Raw genomic sequence first — 20188 nt, forward strand, 5'->3', positions numbered from 1 at the left:
TAACAAAATATACAGTCAAACTTTACAGCACAGTATACAAAATACTTTACACATTTAAACTAAATACAAGAGGCGTCACAGCATGTAGGGTTTGATTAACTTTTTTATATTTATGCAGGGTTTGACAATTTCAGTTCAATTTTAATATTTATAAAATAAACTTTTATACTAACATCACCAATCCTAAGGATGTACAATTGTTTAATTCTCCCCAATTCAATGTGGTCAAAACATCCGTTTGGGTAGTAACATACTGTCCCATCGGGGAAAGTACTGTTACATACATTATTTAGATGGTGAATGACGCAAACTAGTTTAACCACTTGTAGCTCCTAAGCACAATTTAACCAGGCGCTCTAGACTACAGTCCATAGGGTCTGTGCAGCAGGGCTGAACGTTTGCTAGCCAACTAACGTGAAGGTGATTCTTAACAATGCACAATGTGTTAATTAGCATATTGGGTCTTTCAATGACGATATCTTTGTCCAGTTCTGCTACTGAATTCTAGTGATTTGATATTTGTGACTCTGAGAAAGACCAGGGCTTTTACAATGATGTAGTTGCTAACTAGCTAGTCGCCTTGCTGATGAAACGTTAGCTGGGTAATCTTGTAGAGCTGGGGGCGAAAGGCTCTTATGTAGTTAAGTATTTGTCTTATGCGGTAACTAGGTGGTTACCAAACCATCTATTTGTCTAGTCATGTCGGTAACAGGTGATGTGTTCCAGGGGTTCTGATGTCACCGACCACGAGGCTGGTCTGTCTACAGAGGAGACGCTGTCCCCATGATGTCAGAGGCTGTCATAACAATAGGCCACTTAGCAGACGCTTTTATCCAAAGCGACTTACAGTCACGTGCGCACACATTTGTACGTACAGTGGGGAGAACAAGTATTTGATACACTGCCAATTTTGCTGGTTTTCCTACTTACAAAGCATGTAGAGGTCTGTAATTTGTATCATAGGTACACTTCAACTGCGAGAGACGGAATCTAAAACAAATATCCAGAAAATCACATTGTATGATTTTTAAGTAATGAATGTGCATTTTATTGCATGACATAAGTATTTGATACATCAGAAAAGCAGAACTTAATATTTGGTACAGAAACCTTTGTTTGCAATTACAGAGATCATGCGTTTCCTGTAGGTCTTGACCAGGTTTGCACACACTGTAGCAGGGATTTTGGCCCACTCCTCCATACAGACCTTCTCCAGATCCTTCAGGTTTCGGGGCTGTCGCTGGGCAATACAGACTTTCAACTCCCTCCAAAGATTTTCTATTGGGTTCAGGTCTGGAGACTGGCTAAGCCACTCCAGGACCTTGAGATGCTTCTTACGGAGCCACTCCTAAGTTGCCCTGGCTGTGTGTTTCGGGTCGTGCCACTCCTTAGTTGCCCTGGCTGTGTGTTTCGGGTCGTTGTCATGCTGGAAGACCCAGCCACGACCCATCTTCAATGCTCTTACTGAGGGAAGGAGGTTGTTGGCCAAGATCTCGCGATACATGGCCCCATCCATCCTCCCCCTCAATACGGTGCAGTTGTCCTGTCCCCTTTGCAGAAAAGCATCCCCAAAGAATGATGTTTCCACCTCCATGCTTCACGGTTGGAATGGTGTTCTTGGGGTTGTACTCATCCTTCTTCTTTTTCCAAACACGGCGAGTGGAGTTTAGACCAAAAAGCTCTATTTTTCTCTCATCAGACCACATTACCTTCTCCCATTCCTCCTCAGTCCCCTTCTCATAATTAATTGTTTGCTTTTGGAATAGCTGAGAAAAGTGCTGGGTAGCGACACCAAGCATGCCATCTCCATCCTCAACCGTCTCCCCGTCTTGATTCAATAAAGCCGAAATGGTCCTCCTCTTTCCCCGTGACTTAATTTGTTTGAAAAAAATATGCAGAGCACTTCTCATCATTATCCCATTTATCTTGCTGACTTTTAAACATGAAATCTCGAGCTTTCTTTTCAAAAAAGGCCTGCTGCTTTTTCTGCAGGATACACAATGTGTCTTTATCTAAACCACCACCATTCAAATTACCTTGGATGTGCAGATCTTCTAGTTCGTTCTGCAACTTATAAAAATCTTTGTATTTATTACGTGCTTTATCTTTGCAATAATTCTGAATAAAAATCTTGATTCGTAATTTTGTGCTCTCCCACCAGTCTATGACAGTAGAATAAAAGGATTTCATGGTTACACAGCCCTGGAAAAAATACCTAAATCTAGTCTCAAATGTTTTGTCATGTAAAATACCATTATTAATTTTCCAATATCCTTTTCCAAATTCAATTGTTTTTAATTCTACTGTCACAGACAGGCAACTGTGGTCAGAATAAAAAACCGGAGTGACGCGTGCAGAGGACACACCGAGTCCACGCGGAACAAACACATAATCTATGCGGCTCCTCGCGCCCCTGCTGTTTCCCCAGGTGAAACCGGGATCATTTGCATGCGCCACTCTATAAGTATCCACCAAATTATATTTCTCTATTAGATTTTTTACAAGATGCCCGCCCAGATTACCCCGGTCATATGATACATTAAAATCTCCCCCCATTATAACCTGTCTGTTTGTCATAAAAATAGCGTCTAGGTTGTTCAGCATTTCCCTCCTTTCCTTGGGTGTCGATGGTGCATATACATTAATTAACCGAAGACATTTGCCCCTCCAATCAATATCTACTATTAAAACCCTCCCGTGTACTGCCGAAAAACTTCCCACTATTTTTAAATCCCTATTTCCACATAGAACACCAACCCCTGTAGAATGCACCCCGCCAACACTCCACCTTGACTCTCCCTGAACCCATTCCCTCGTAAATCTCTCCACATCATTTTGATCTTTTAAATGTACTTCTTGTAAAAAACACACAGAGAAGCAAATGGAGGACAAATGGGAAAAAACTGTCGCCCTTTTAACGGGGTTCCTAAGCCCTCTAGCGTTTATGCTAGCTATGTTCAAAAGGGACGACATGGGGAAAGGAGGGAAGCAGACAACTATCTAAATATGACATGAATTTCCAGACTCACTTTAAGTACAGTTCCTCGTTAGGAGGCCTGTCTGGGAAACGGTGGTCCCCGGGGGAGGACTGTCCACAAAGATAGGGGTCGGGAAAACACTTTCCTCCTCAGTCAGTGTGGGTGCTGGAACACCGCTGGGTGCGAGACCGCTGCTGTCGGTAGAGCTCGCGCCTGACAGGGAAAGCAGAGTCTCCTCTGCGCTGCCCGGGTTTCCCGCGCTTTTCTCCTCAGACTCCCCGCTTGCAAAACAACTGAAACGATTCCCCCCCCAGGGCGGACTCCTCCGTCGCCTCCATGCGGATGAGTGGGGAAACAGGGCTCATCTGCTTCCTCTTGACAGAGCACTTCCTCCTCTCTCCCACCGTGGTCCAGCTCTCCGGAGCGGAGGGCGCGGTGGGCTCTCCCGTAGCCTCCTCCATTTGCTTGCTCCAACTCCTGTCTCCCGCTCCGCTCTCCTCATGAGGTGATGATGGCGCCTCACTCCCGCTCTCCTCAGACTCTCGCAGTTCTCTCTCCATCACTAGCTCCTTCACGACCTCCTCAATAGCGCGTAGCTCTATAACTTTTCCCTCATCTGCTCTTTTCCCGCTCACCGCTCTGGCGTAGGAGGGGCTGCCTTTGGGCAGTGACGGAACAGGTGCTCCTCTGAGCTGCACAGACTGCAGCGCTTAGGCACGGTGCAATCCCTCATTACATGGCCGAGGGCCCCACAGTTTCTGCACCTTGTCTGGGTGCAGGCATCAGCAAGGTGCCCGTACGTGCTGCACTTCCTGCAAAAACGAGGCTGCCCAGCATACATGAGGTAACCCCTGTCTGCACCGATAGAAAAAGACGCGGGAGGATGGAGGTAGCCATCATGGCCGCTCTCGTCTTCCTTTAGCAGGACGCGAAACTGCCTCTTCCCTGTCCAGATGCCTAGGGCGTCCTTAATGTCTCTCACTCCTGGCAAGATGGTCACATACCGGCTGAGGTAGCACACTAGCGTTTCTTCTGTGACCCAGGGGTTGAACATGTGCACCGTTAGCACCCTCAGATTGTGCCTGCACAGGGACTCAACTTGAAAGCTACTGAGGGCGGGTGCTGTCGAGTTCGCTCGGAAGAGCCCTCTCACCTCCTCCAGCCTGGTGATGGTGTAGAACGACACATCATAAAACTTCTCCGGTGTGTTTTGTTGCAGACAGTGCACATCGTCTGCTGTCAGGCGTAGAGGTCCAAAAAGAACGTCCTTTCCAAAAATAACTCTCTCCATCAACTTTTCTTTTCCAGTCTATTGAAAACGCAGCGTGTTCTTCAGTCCGGCGGCTGCCGACTGTGACGTGGACGATGACGACATCGCTCCACCTTCAGGATCTCCTTGGTACTGCACTTGATCTTGATCTTAGCCAAAAGGCCGAGAAGCGATACCGCAATGCTTTCGGAAGGAAGGTGCCGTTCTCCGACAGGACAAATTCATTGACGGATTCACCAAAATGAGCGCTGTAAACTTTCCGCCAAATATCAAAGATGATGGTTTTAAAAATTGGTGGCATAGATTCGGAGTTGATCAACCTCGGAAATAGCCACTTTTGACTGTTACAATGTAACAAATTGGTAGGTTTCATAGTCACGTGGACATCCGCCCTCCAATCGGAATCGAGAGAAAGCCTTGTCGAATTAAAACCAGATTAACAGCTAAATTGGAATAATAATCTATCAAATACAGGTGGGGAAAATAATTTGGAGATAACATTATTGACATAACATTTGATTTTATATCAAATATCTCTGGTAGCAATACTGCCACAAGGGAACTGAGGTATTGTCCACTTGGTGGCGCCAGAGTTCAGAGTTCCACCGTCGCCTTGTCCAAGCTGTACTATGTGGTCAATCAAAATGCACTTGAATGTTGAACCACTTGACTTCAATACATATACAGCACATCATCAACGCTAATAATGTATACAATAAAAAAAAAAGCCTATGTGTTTTTAAATCAGTCTGTAGAGCCTTGTATGATATGGCCATTGTGAGGAGGCCTGCATAAAGTCGTCCTCCTAAATTACTAGAGGCCAAACTTCCACGATGTCCATGACACTGGACTGTAATGATAGCTTGGTCTACAGTGCGGCCTACGGAGCGGTCCTGGCTGCATAAATGTGTGATCCGCATAATAAACTTTTTGCAAACATGGCATACTTTTACAATTAGGCTTACTCAGTCAATACAACACACTTCATATCATGCACATAAAATACCATTAGGCCTATTGCATTGGAGAGCCTTTACACACGAAATACTGTATATTGATGAATAACAAATACACTGGGTTTGATTCATCCTGAAAGTTGTCATATTCAAGTTCAATCCATGAACTATTGGAATGTGGAAAAAACGGTACAATAGTGGTTGAACAATAATCCTATAAATCCTACCTGAATTCTCACTAATCATGGAACTGACAACGGTCCAGTCGTCGTTAACGGTGCGCCAGGCTCCAGGTTTAACCTGCTACATGTGGTCTGAGTTCCATAATGATTCAAATAGACTAAATGTCCAAAATTATCGCTCAAATAAATGTATGTGGGTATTACTGACGGTTCTCCAGATAGTGGCTAATATTTAACATGATACAAATGGTCAAATAAAAGCCTGGGAATATCATCAAAACATTCTGAAGCGCATACATCAACTCGGCAGGTTTAGCCCTACGGAAGCCTATAGCTTGGGTCTCCAAATTTCATCCACGCAAATTATGAGGGCACACAATCAGAAATCTCAGTAACCGCACAGCTATTTCTATGCTATTTCACTGTCATGTTGATATGATTTTCATCCACTGGTCCGTTTGCTTCCATATGACTGGTTTCACATTCGTCTCCAGGGATCATAAAGAAAAATCATCTACATTTACAATCCCCCTTCTCCAAACGGATTATTATTTTACCTAACTGTTTTCGATAGATCATATCAAGTTATAAATTACAGTGCATGGAGAATAGTGTTATTTCTATTAGAAAAAAATTCAGTAAATGCTTTTTCCACTTGGAACCGGAAGGTTCACATGACCTTGATCATGGTTTCCTCCCGGTGGTGGAATTATTAGGGAATTAAGTCAAAGTGAGAATATGGTTTATCTGTAGACACACCGCCACAGCTTCATTTATTCGAGCTCCACCTCAAACGAATAGGGGGGTGAATAGTATGCTATTCTCATTCTTAAATTCAAGGTCAGAATACGCATAGAGAGAAAAGCGCATAAATAGGTAATTGAGTTCCGTTCACAAGCGCTTAACTTGGGTCGGAATCTCGGCCATTCTGAATATTAGCACAGCTATTTATAGCCTATTTCACTGTGGAAAGAGGCCCCGATAGATTTAATTGTCATGTTGATATGATTTTCAGTTTGCTTCCATATGGCTGGTTTCACATTCGTCTCCAGGGATCATAAGGAAGAATCATCGAAAACAATTCCCTTTCTCCAAACGGATTACTAAGTTACCTAGCTCTTATCCAACACAACACTAAACAATACATTCATTGCACTATAACGGTGACAAACGGTGCCCACAAACTGTTAAGGCCTACATAAAGCTGTCCCAACAGCAGAGTCCCAACAGCAGAGTCCCAACACCTTACCACCGCTACACCTGGCTACATTTTACATTTACATTTTAGTCATTTAGCAGACGCTCTTATCCAGAGCGACTTACAGGAGCAATTAGGGTTAAGTGCCTTGCTCAAGGGCACATTTACGTCATTTAGCAGACGCTCTTAAACAGAGCGACTCACAAATTGGTGCATTCACCCTATAGGCAGTGGGATAACCACTTTACAATTTTTGGGGGTAGAAGGATTACTTTATCCTATCCCAGGTATTCCTTAAAGAGGTGGGGTTTCAAATGTCTCCGGAAGGTGGTGAGTGACTCCGCTGTCCTGGCGTCGTGAGGGAGCTTGTTCCACCATTGGGGTGCCAGAGCAGCGAACAGCTTTGACTGGGCTGAGCGGGAACTATGCTTCCGCAGAGGAAGGGAGCCAGCAGGCCAGAGGTGGATGAACGCAATGCCCTCGTTTGGGTGTAGGGACTGATCAAAGCCCGAAGGTACAGAGGTGCCGTTCCCCTCACTGCTCCATAGGCAAGCACCATGGTCTTGTAGCGGATGCGAGCTTCAACTGGAAGCCAGTGGAGTGTGTGGAGGAGGGGGGTGACGTGAGAAAACTTGGGAAGGTTGAACACCAGACGGGCTGCGGCATTCTGGATGAGTTGTAGGGGTTTAATGGCACAGGCAGGGAGGCCAGCCAACAGCGAGTTGCAGTAGTCCAGACGGGGAGATGACAAGTGCCTGGATTAGGACCTGTGCCGCTTCCTGTGTAAGGCAGGGTCGTACTCTCCGAATGTTGTAGAGCATGAACCTGCAGGAGCGGGTCACCGCCTTGATGTTAGCGGAGAACGACAGGGTGTTGTCCAGGGTCACGCCAAGGCTCTTCGCACTCTGGGAGGAGGACACAACGGAGTTGTCAACCGTGATGGCGAGATCATGGAACGGGCAGTCCTTCCCCGGGAGGAAGAGCAGCTCCGTCTTGCCAGGGTTCAGCTTTAGGTGGTGACCCGTCATCCATACTGATATGTCTGCCAGACATGCAGAGATGCGATTCGCCACCTGGTTATCAGAAGGGGGAAAGGAGAAGATTAGTTGTGTATCGTCAGCGTAGCAATGATAGGAGAGGCCATGTGAGGATATGACAGAGCCAAGTGACTTGGTGTATAGGGAGAAAAGGAGAGGGCCTAGAACTGAGCCCTGGGGGACACCAGTGGTGAGAGCACGTGGTGCGGAGACAGCTTCTCGCCACGCCACTTGGTAGGAGCGACCGGTCAGGTAGGACGCAATCCAGGAGTGAGCCGCGCCGGAGATGCCCAGCTCGGAGAGGGTGGAGAGGAGGATCTGATGGTTCACAGTATCAAAGGCAGCAGACAGGTCTAGAAGGACAAGAGCAGAGGAGAGAGAGTTAGCTTTAGCAGTGCGGAGAGCCTCCGTGACACAGAGAAGAGCAGTCTCAGTTGAATGACCAGTCCTGAAACCTGACTGGTTTGGATCAAGAAGGTCATTCTGAGAGAGATAGCAAGAGAGTTGGCTAAAGACGGCACGCTCAATAGTTTTGGAAAGAAAAGAAAGAAGGGATACTGGTCTGTAGTTGTTGACATCAGTGGGATCGAGTGTTGGTTTTTTGAGAAGGGGGAGCAACTCTCGCTCTCTTGAAGACGGAAGGGACATGGCCAGCGGTCAAGGATGAGTTGATCAGCGAGGTGAGGTAGGGGAGAAGGTCACCGGAGATGGTCTGGAGAAGAGAGGAGGGGATGGGGTCAAGCGGGCAGGTTGTTGGGCGGCCTGCAGTCACAAGTCGCAGGATTTTATCTGGAGAGAGAGGGGAGAAAGAAGTCAAAGCATAGGGTAGGGCAGTGTGAGTAGGACCAGCAGTGTCATTAGACTTAACAAACGAGGATCGGATGTCGTCAACCTTCTTTTCAAAGTGGTTGACGAAGTCATCCACAGAGAGAGAGGAGGAGGGGGGAGGATTCAGCAGTGAGGAAAATGTGGCAAATAGCTTCCTAGGGTTAGAGGCAGATGCTTGGAATTTAGAGTGGTAGAAAGTGGCCTTAGCAGCAGAAACAGATGAAGAAAATGTAGAGAGGAGGGAGTGAAAAGATGCCAGGTCGGCAGGGAGTTTAGTTTTCTTCCATTTCCGCTCCGCTGCCCGGAGCTCTGTTCTGTGAGCTCGCAATGAGTCATCAAGCCACGGAGCTGGAGGGGAGGACCGAGCCGGCCGGGAGGATAGGGGACACAGAGAGTCAAAGGATGCAGAAAGGGAGGAGAGGAGGGTTGAGGAGGCAGAATCAGGAGATTGGAGGGAGAAGGATTGAGCAGAGGGAAGAGATGATAGGATGGAAGAGGAGAGAGTAGTGGGAGAGAGAGAGCGAAGGTTGCGGCGGCGCATTACCATCTGTGTAGGGGCAGAGTGAGTAGTGTGGCTATCAGCGGAGCCTTGTCTGGCAGCGAAACAGTTCATTCAGCCTCATTTAATGCCTTTAAAAAAAAAACATAGCTGATGTGGCTGACTTGCTTAAACAAATGTGGTTTCTACTGACAATTGAGATGTACAAACTATGGCATAAGGGGACGACGAGCGGATAAGAGGCAATCCGTAATTTTTATTAGGACATTAATGAGCAAACTAGGACGGAGGTAGTCAATATAACTATTTGTTCAGCACTTTTGAAATGTACAGCGACAGAATTCAGAACCTGGGCCGTTCTTACAGTGTTCTCCCTGTACACCAAGTCAGAACCGTAGGATAAATGAAGGGGACATATACACAGACAATGAAAGCTCTTACAATATTCAATGACTACATTTCTCTAAAACAGGATATAGGCTACATGTGCACCACCAAAATGGTCCATCTTGGGCAAATTTTGTCATGAAACTTGAAGGACAAGTTCAAGTAGACCAGGTCAATAGGGGATGTTAATAATTCAATGTGTTTTCTTTATTTAATTACAGCTGCATAGCTAATGTACTTTTTTGGTGTACAATTTTTTTAAAATATCTATATTGTAAATACACCTGATTGTAAAAGTTTTGTATATTTTGGTTTGGTCCATCGTGGGTTATCTGTACTTATTGGTTCTCTTTTGCCTGACCTTCAACTAGCAACGTATGTTGTCCTTGACTCCGTAATTTGTCAATATAAAACTGTGGTAATGTTACACAAAGTGCTGTTAAGCAACTATAGGTTGTGTTACAATGTGGACAATATAAAGATTTATGTTAACAAGTTTCACCGAGCTCGCTAATTAGGGTACCTATTGTCACACCCGTCGCTATGGGCGGGCCATAGGGGCCGGAACCGCCCCCCAAAATGCTTGTGCCCCCCCACTTGAGGCACAGATCTCTTAACAAAATTACTTTAATTTTATATTATAATAGTTGCTAATTTTGTGTTGCATTCTTTATCATTAAAACATTAAAAATATAAAGAAACAATGGTGTGATTTTGTTTGATTGATGGGAATCTACACTGCAACAGCCTATCACGGCCTTAATAAAAAGAATGTTAGGCTACGTGACGTTACGTAGCCTACGTCAGTGTAGCCGCTCAACAGTTACCGCGCATTTTTTGAAAGCTGGATGAGTTTTCGCCGGTTTACTCGCTTCAGTTCGTCATGGATATCCGTAAGTGGTTGAAAAGCCTACCAACAGTCTTCTCTGCCAAATTGGATACGACACCGACGCCTCCTGATGTTGTAGTTGGAGAAGGAGACCCTGGACGATAGTCTGAGCCTGATGCTAGTAGCTCCGTGGATGCCGACCCTGGGCCTGGCAGGACCTGCAGGTCAAGTGCAACCGCGACTGGGGCAGCATTTGGGCCACAACTGCCTGTTGAATCAGTGGGTGTGAGTGACCTCGGCATGGACAAACCCAAACAAATCCGCGGAGGTTCTTATTAATTGGAAATATCCAGTCAAAATGTTTGGTTATAAAAACCGATCATTTTCCTCTAGCTGGTATTTGAACAGGGAGTTGCTTGAGTACTCGGTGGAAAAGGACTCCGCAGTTTGTTATGCTTGCAGGAAATTCAAATCTGTATCATCGGATTCGACCTTCTCCATTAAGGGATTTAATGATTGGAAACATGCAATTGGAACAGGCAAGGGCTTAAATAAGCATGCAGCTTCAAAAGAACATTTAGCCTGTGAAGCAATGTGGAGAGATTCAGAAAAACGTAGAGAGACAGGAAAAGAGATTTCCACTCTCTTAAATTCAGAGCAGCTGGCTCGCAACAGATACTACATGTCAGCTGTAATTGATATGCTGGAGTTTTTAGTGGTGAATCAATTGCCGTTACGTGGAGATAATGCTGGTTTTGCCAGTGTGCTAGATGATAATAGCTCAATGGGGCTGTTTTTGTCTCTCTTTGAGTACACCATGCGCAAAGATCCCGAACTGACACGGATTACAAAAACAATCCCACACAATGCACGCTATACCAGCCCACAGATACAAAACGAGATTATCGAAATGATGAGCAAACTCGTGACAGAGGAGATAGTGAGACAAGTCGGCGATAGCTGGTATTCAATTAAAGTGGATGGCACACGGGATCCTTTAGGCCAAGAAAACATATCTGTAGTTGTGCGTTTTGTTGACAAAAACTATGGTCTGTGTGAGCGCCTCTTGGTAATGGCCACATCTGAGAAAGGTGATGCAGAGGCTCTGACAGGTGTCATCTTTGATGAGCTCACCAGCGCCAGACTCGGCACGGACAAAATCCTGAGTCAAGTTTATGATGGCGCATCACTCATGTCTGGCAGGCATGGTGGTGTGCAGAAATTGCTCCAAAACAAGCTGGATCGTGAACATACCATATATTCACTGCTTTAATCACCAACTTCATCTGGTTGTGATTCATGCCATGTCCAGTGAAGCAGCTGTCGATGATTTTTTTTGGAGTATGCAACATGCTGTACAACTTCATCAGGAAGCCAACCGTGGCTATTCTGTACAAAGGCGATACCCTGAAACGTCTCTTGGACCAGAGATGGACTGGCCACTTGGCAACGGTCAAAGTTGTGGTGAAGAGTTTTCACGACATCCACATTACTGACCGAGGTGGAAAACACACGAGGCCTTGGAGCGGATGTGGCGTCGAGGCTACGCGGCTGCTTCCTGCCGTTACGCAGCGCAGTTTTATTTTAATTGTGCACCTTGTTATGAAACTGTTGTCACTTTTCGAGCCGCCTAACAGACTACTACAGGCCGAAGATATGGACATGTTCACTGCGGTGACGCTTGTGAACAGCGCTTCTGACTGCGTGAAGACACTGCGTGTGGGATCTCTGCGCTCCTCCAGCATCGGCCACCGAGGCTGTGCCGGTGACCGACCCTGGTCCAAGCAAGAGAAGACGCACAATTAATAAGAACCTCCGCGGATTTGCAGTTGAAGAAACAGTTGGTCAGCCACAAAGTGACACAGATGAAAAGACTGAGTTCATGAGGTTGTTTTACAGTGTTATCGATGCTGTGCAAGGAGAGATGAATGCGCGTTTTGGAGAGCGCAGTAGCGAGCTCATTGGCGCACTGGCTGCTTTGAACCCAGAGGCCGAGGATAATTTCCTGGACCCATCAAAGGTAACCCCTCTCCTGGTATTAGCTGGAACTGATGTGGTTGAATCTGAATATACTGTGGCTCGTGAGTTCCTGGTGAAGAAAATGACTGACACCCGGTTCCCCCGAAGATGGAAAATGGACAATAGCCAACATCCTCAGCACATTCAACTGTGAACTCCAGGCTATGCCGACTGTTCATACAGCCTACACACTTGCCCTAACTTTAGGAGCTTCCACAGCAATGTGTGAACTCATTTTCCACACTCAAAAGCGTCTTCTCAGAGCATCGGCGCAGTATGCTGCACAGACGCAAGGCCCAGCTGATTCAGCTTGCTTTTGAAAAGGACCTCACTCACAAGTTTAAGTCCGAGTGGAAGGATACTTTGACGAGGAGGTTCTGCTCGGAGAAACGCCGCCTCCCGCTGTGCTGACAGGAGGGACCGGAGAGAGGACAGCGCTGCCTCCACTCAAAGTCCCGGTAGGTTCAAAGTCTCTCTGTGTGTGTGTGTGTGTGTGTGTATATGCGTGTGTGTGTGTGTGTGTGTCTCATGGCAATGCATATCCCTCTGTTGACTGCTTTAAAATGCAATGTTTGAGAGCTGCTTCTGGTGTTACGTCTAATATGTTGTATAGTCAAGTGTTTTATGGATATTCATAACATTGCTTCTATGTAATGTGGTGTAGGCTATAGGCTATCTGGTCATATTGCTGTTGGTTATGTTTAATGTGATGATTACGTGCTGCGCAAATAGAGGATACGATTATTATAAATATACGTACTGTTAGGGGTGGGCGATATGAGCTAAAATTCATATCACGATATTTTCCACTGTCCAGACGATATCGATATGATATCACGATATATGACGTAAAAAAATATGAATCACATTTTAATATCCCTTCTTGGTTAAATTATATTAGTTAAGGAAAAATATGTATTTGAACCTTATATAACCAGAAAGAGTGAGGCATTGGACCGTATGGACCTGAAAAGTTTTTATTTGTATTGTGCAAACATGCATTCCGTAAACATGAGGTAGGTAGGCCTATATATATATATATATATATATATATAAATTAGATATTAAGTAAAATTAAATAAAAAATAACAGGAGATAAAGAAAATAAGGTAATTACAAATTCAAATACGTGTGTTTGTTTTGGCTACGGTCCGTAGATATGTAAAAAAACTTACCGCTTTGAAACTAAACCTTTCAAGCCTCAACCATCAATTATCAACAATATCAACAAATCTTCACTAGAACTTTCTTCACAAGTTCCGTGCCAGGAATACCAGCATGTTGACTGTTTCTGGCTTTAGTGCTGCCCTGTGACATGTCACCACATTGCCCCCAGTGCTGAATGCCCTCTCAGAGGGGGCACTTGTGGCAGGGATGCATAAGTATTTCTTTGCCAGACAACTCACACGTGGAAAATTAGATCCGTGAAATCGCCACCACTCCAAAGGATCAGACTCGCTGTCTGCTGCCGTTGCCAGAATGTAGCTATTCAGCTCTTGCTCAATGATCTGCCTCTCTGAACATGAGGCAGGTGCACTGCTGGTCTGCTTAAAGAAGCTCCCAAGGCTCTTCTTGGGCTTCTTGCCTGATTGATGAGCAGTGGAAGCTTCTTTCTCCCTGTCAGTGTGATCCTCTGCAAGAGACGATTTTCCCAGGGCTGTGTTCTCCACCAGGAGGGCTTCGGTCTCTGAGGCAGCTCTCACCTTAAAAAATGAAAATAATTAAACTTTATTTGTATAGCACCTTTCATACATAAAATGCAGCCCAAAGTGCTTTACATTTGAAGCAATAAAACAAGAACAAATGAATAAATACCTTAATGTCCTCCAGTTTCTCAGCGGACATGTACCTGGTCTTGAACCTTGGATCTAGAAAGGTAGCCATGGAGAGCAGCTCATCTGTTGCAGGGTCAGTGTACTTGTTATTCAAGTAATCAAGAACCTTGATCTTGATCTCTTTGGTCAGTTCTGTATCGTCCTTGCTCAGATTTAGAACCTCTGCATTTAACAGATTGATGACAGGCTTCAAATAGGACACGCTCACATACGCTTCTCCTGACAGGGCATCTGTAAAGTCCTGGAGTGGCTTCAGTGCTGCTGTGACTGATTCCAAGACCTGGATGTCTTGCCAGGTAGGTACAAGGTGCCGTGTCTTTTTGTCCCCTGCCAGGACCTGTGTAATGGCCTTTTCCTGCTCCAGGACTCTTTCCATCATTTTCAGACGAGATCCCCACCTTGTCGGAGATTCTGTGATGAGCTTGTGCAGGGGCAGGCTTAGTTCATTCTGTGCTGTCATCAGGGCCTTCTGCTTTTTCCAGCTGTATGAGAACGTGCTAACCACCTTTTTGCAAACCCCTGTGGCCCGGGAAATCGCACACCCCTGTGGCCCGGGAGCGTTTTGGACACTCCTCTCTGGAAATTGGGAATAAGAAATCAAAATAATAGGGTGAAAAATAATCGAATCACAATACAATAATAATTAATAATAATGCATTTTTATATAGAAATCACAATACAATATAACTTTTAATCTTTGTTTGAGGATTTACGGCATTTACATTCAACTGTTACACATTTTACAAATCTGATGTGCTTAGATTTAGCCTACGGTACATGGCTGATGTGAGCTGTATTTTTCTTAATAATAAGCATCATACAGGGTAGGCCTAGGCTACAGTCCTGAAACTTACCAATAGCATTGTGCAGCCTGTGTCCGAAACATCCAAGGTTTGCCCACTTGTTCAGCTGCAATGCCTTGATCATGTTCGATCCGCTGTCGGTCGTCATACAAACTTGACGCGACTCTTTTAATCCCCAGGACGACAGTATGTCCCTCAGCCCACCTGCAATTATTTCCCCGGTGTGGTCGTCTGGGAAATAAGACGTCTGTAGGCACTTACTTTTCAGTTTCCAGTCACCGTCTATGTAATGGATTGTGAGGCTTATATAAGGTTCTGTGGTACGACTTGACCATAGATCGGCAGTAGTGGAGAAGAATGGAATGTTATTTATCTCACTGTAAACTCTGTCCCAGCATTCTGTGTAAAGCTGTGGCAGGCATTTTTGGCTAAAATATTTGCGGCTCGGGATCTCATATCTTGGGTCCAGAGTTTGAATCAACTTTCTGAACCCCTCTTTCTCCACAGTTTGAATCGGTACCATGTCCTTCGCTATGTGATTTGTAATCGCAGCTGTGATGTCTATCCATTTTTGCTCGTCTTCTCATAGCAAGTACCGGCAGCAAATGATGATATAATTGATTGTTGAGTGCGAGTCTGGCTTGTCTTCGGGCGAGCTCCTGGGCTTACTGTCTCACGCATTCTGGTGCATTGTTCATACTCACGGACATGTATGTTTTTTAAGTGATTGAACAGGTTGGTCGTGTTTCCACCTTTTGCTAAGACAACACGACGACACAACTTGCATAGGGTAGTGTTTTGGTCGGGGTCGGAGATTTTAAAGCCAAACCAGTTCCAAACAACAGAGGTGCCCCCTTTCTTCTTAACCAATTTATCCTCCTGCTCTTGAGCAACATCAATTTCTGTGTTTTCGCTCATCCTGGATTGTAAAGTTTTCCCCCAATAGTTAACCTGCCTCCTAACTGCAGCTGCCTGCACACTTCTTTGTTGCTAGCACTACATGCGTGCAACAAGTGCATGCGACGTGCGCTCATAAAAATAGGTCAACATATTAACATACATTCTTTTATTCGTAAGAACCAAGAAAGGTTGGATAAAAAAAAAAAAAAAAAGATGTAGCTACTTAGTACTATCACTCAGTTGAAATTTGGAACAAAAAAATATTGATGCAAAATTCGAATTTATGAATTCTGAATAAATCGCGGTATCCATGATATTGCTAAATCCATATCATGGCGCGGCACAATACCGGTTTTTACTATCAAACCGGTATATCGCCCACTCCTACGTACTGTAGGCTAATAATAATTGTGCCCTGCCCTCCCATGCATTTCATATGCCCCACTTAAGACTGAGGTCTGGCGACGGGTCTGCCTATTGTAATATGTGAGTTTTCATGTGCTCACGCAGGTGCCCGAGAGCTGTGACTGCACCAAGGGCTAACATATTGTGTGTTGTCTCTTCGTGTGCAGGGCAAAGAAAAAAGAATCCAACCAGCAGACCTCCAGTTGTAGCAGTGTCCTAATTAAAAGTACACAACGCAGAACGAACCAAGCTACACTAGCTTGCTAGCTAAGATTTTGAAAGTATGATGTTGACATGATCAGTCCAATCAAACCTGGACTTTGATAACAAAGTTTCATGACAAAATTTGCCCAAGATGGACCATTTTGCCACCTTCTTTTTCAAGTGAGCACAGCACAACTGTGAGTCTGAGAATGTATTGTATGCTGCTGCATAAATGATGTAATATGCCAGGGAGATATGTATACTGTAGCTAAGAAAGTAATACTAAGTGTATGTAAGCTGTTAGTAGCCCATGTGCCTCACCCTAATAATTTCGCCTACTGTTCTGACTTGGTGGCGCACATGTAGCCTATATCCTGTTTTAGAGAAATGTAATCATTGATTATTGTAAGAGCTTTCATTGTCTGTGTATATGTCCCCTTCATTTAACCTACGGTTCTGACTTGGTGTACAGGGAGAACACTGTAAGAACGGCCCAGGTTCTGAATTCTGTCGCTGTACATTTCCAAAAGTGCTGAACAAATAGTTATATTGACAACCTCCGTCCTAGTTTGCTCATTAATGTCCTAATAAAATTACGGATTGCCTCTTATCCGCTCGTCGTCCCCCTTATGCCATAGTTTGTACATCTCAATTGTCAGTAGAAACCACATTTGTTTAAGCAAGTCAGCCATATCAGCTACAGTGGGGAAAAAAAGTATTTAGTCAGCCACCAATTGTGCAAGTTCTCCCACTTAAAAAGATGAGAGACGCCTGTAATTTTCATCATAGGTACACGTCAACTATGACAGACAAATTGAGGAAAAAAAATCCAGAAAATCACATTGTAGGATTTTTAATGAATTGATTTGCAAATTATGGTGGAAAATAAGTATTTGGTCACCTACAAACAAGCAAGATTTCTGGCTCTCACAGACCTGTAACTTCTTCTTTAAGAGGCTCCTCTGTCCTCCACTCGTTACCTGTATTAATGGCACCTGTTTGAACTTGTTATCAGTATAAAAGACACCTGTCCACAACCTCAAACAGTCACACTCCAAACATCACTATGGCCAAGACCAAAGGGCTGTCAAAGGACACCAGAAACAAAATTGTACACCTGCACCAGGCTGGGAAGACTGAATCTGCAATAGGTAAGCAGCTTGGTTTGAAGAAATCAACTGTGGGAGCAATTATTAGGAAATGGAAGACATACAAGACCACTGATAATCTCCCTCGATCTGTGGCTCCACGCAAGATCTCACCCCGTGGGGTCAAAATGATCACAAGAACGGTGAGCAAAAATCCCAGAACCACACGGGGGGACCTAGTGAATGACCTGCAGAGAGCTGGGACCAAAGTAACAAAGCCTACCATCAGTAACACACTACGCCGCCAGGGACTCAAATACTGCAGTGCCAGACGTGTCCCCCTGCTTAAGCCAGTACATGTCCAGGCCCGTCTGAAGTTTGCTAGAGTGCATTTGGATGATCCAGAAGAGGATTGGGAGAATGTCATATGGTCAGATGAAACCAAAATATAACTTTTTGGTAAAAACTCAACTTGTCGTGTTTGGAGGACAAAGAATGCTGAGTTGCATCCAAAGAACACCATACATACTGTGAAGCATGGGGGTGGAAACATCATGCTTTGGGGCTGTTTTTCTGCAAAGGGACCAGGACGACTGATCCGTGTAAAGGAAAGAATGAATGGGGCCATGTATCGTGAGATTTTGAGTGAAAACCTCCTTCCATCAGCAAGGGCATTGAAGATGAAACGTGGCTGGGTCTTTCAGCATGACAATGATCCCAAACACACCGCCCGGGCAACGAAGGAGTGGCTTCGTAAGAAGCATTTCAAGGTCCTGGAGTGGCCTAGCCAGTCTCCAGATCTCAACCCCATAGAAAATCTTTGGAGGCAGTTGAAAGTCCGTGTTGCCCATCGAGAAACATCACTACTCTAGAGGAGATCTGCATGGAGGAATGGGCCAAAATACCAGCAACAGTGTGTGAAAACCTTGTGAAGACTTACAGAAAACGTTTGACCTGTGTCATTGCCAACAAAGGGTATATAACAAAGTATTGAGAAACTTTTGTTATTGACCAAATACTTATTTTCCACCATAATTTGCAAATAAATTCATAAAAAATCCTACAATGTGATTTTCTGGATTTTTTTTCCTTATTTTGTCTGTCATAGTTGACGTGTACCTATGATGAAAATTACAGGCCTCTCTCATCTTTTTAAGTGGGAGAACTTGCACAATTGGCGGCTGACTAAATACTTTTTTTCCCCCACTGTATGTTTTTTTTAAGGCAGTAAATGAGGCTGAATGAACTGTTTCGCTGCCAGACAAGGCTCCGCTGATAGCCAGGTGTAGCGGTGGTAAGGTGTTGGGACTGCTGTTGGGACAGCTTTATGTAGGCCCTAACAGTTTGTGGGCACCGTTTGTCACCGTTATAGTGCAATTAATGTATTGTTTTAGTGTTGTGTTGGATAAGAGCTAGGTAAATTAGTAATCTGTTTGGAGAAAGGGAATTGTTTTAGATGATTCTTCCTTATGATCCCTGGAGACGAATGTGAAACCAGCCATATGGAAGCAAACTGAAAATCATATCAACATGACAGTGAAATAGCATAGAAATAGCTGTGCGGTTACTGAGATTTCTGATTGTGTGCCCTCATAATTTGCGTGGATGAAATTTGGAGACCCAAGCTATAGGCTTCCGTAGGGCTAAACCTGCCGAGTTGATGTATGCGCTTTAGAATGTTTTGATGATATTCCCAGGCTTTTATTTGACCATTTGTATCATGTTAAATATTAGCCACTATCTGGAGAACCGTCAGTAATACCCACATACATTTATTTGAGCGATAATTTTGGACATGTAGCCTATTTGAATCATTATGGAACTCAGACCACATGTAGCAGGTTAAACCTGGAGCCTGGCGCACCGTTAACGACGACTGGACCCTTGTCAGTTCCATGATTAGTGAGAATTCAGGTCGGATTTATAGGATTATTGTTCAACCACTATTGTACCGTTTTCCCACATTCCAATAGTTCATGGATTGAACTTGAATATGACAACTTTCAGGATGAATCAAACCCAGTGTATTTTTTATTCATCAATATACAGTATTTCGTGTGTAAAGGCTCTCCAATGCAATAGGCCTAATGGTATTTTATGTGCATGATAAGAAGTGTGTTGTATTGACTGAGTAAGCCTAATTGTAAAAGTATGCCACCAAAGTGCCATGTTTGCAAAAGTTTATTATGCAGAGCACACATTTATGCAGCCAGGACCGCTCCGTAGGCCGCACTGTAGACCAAGCTATCATTACAGTCCAGTGCCATGGACATTGTGGAAGTTTGGCCTCTAGTAATTTAGGAGGACGACTTTATGAAGGCCTCCTCACAATGGCCATATCATACAAGGCTCTACGGACTGATTTAAAAACACATAGGCTTTTTTTTATTGTATACATTATTAGCGTTGATGATGTGCTGTATGTATTGAAGTCAAGTGGTTCAACATTCAAGTGCATTTTGATTGACCACATAGTACAGCTTGGACAAGGCGACGGTGGTACTCTGGCGCCACCAAGTGGACAATACCTCAGTTCCCTTGTGGCAGTATTGCTACCAGAGATATTTGATATAAAATCAAATGTTATGTCAATAATGTTATCTCCAAATTATTTTCCCCACCCGTATTTGATAGATTATTATTCCAATGTAGCTGTTAATCTGGTTTTAATTCGACAAGGCTTTCTCTCGATTCCGATTGGAGGGCGGATGTCCACGTGACTATGAAACCTACCAATTTGTTACATTGTAACAGAGTGGCTATTCCCGAG

At 44.5% G+C, this 20188-nt stretch overlaps 1 non-coding gene across 1 annotated transcript; it reads left to right on the forward strand.

Annotated features, from left to right (window-relative positions):
• The first annotated feature begins 464 nt into the window (after window positions 1-464).
• On the forward strand, window positions 465-535 carry LOC121532387. The gene has a single exon (XR_005994291.1). It is a non-coding gene; the product is annotated as a small nucleolar RNA SNORD38 (small nucleolar RNA).
• The last annotated feature ends 19653 nt before the right edge of the window (window positions 536-20188 follow it).

Source organism: Coregonus clupeaformis, unplaced genomic scaffold (genome assembly GCF_020615455.1).
Source record: "Coregonus clupeaformis isolate EN_2021a unplaced genomic scaffold, ASM2061545v1 scaf2092, whole genome shotgun sequence".
NCBI lineage: Eukaryota > Metazoa > Chordata > Actinopteri > Salmoniformes > Salmonidae > Coregonus > Coregonus clupeaformis.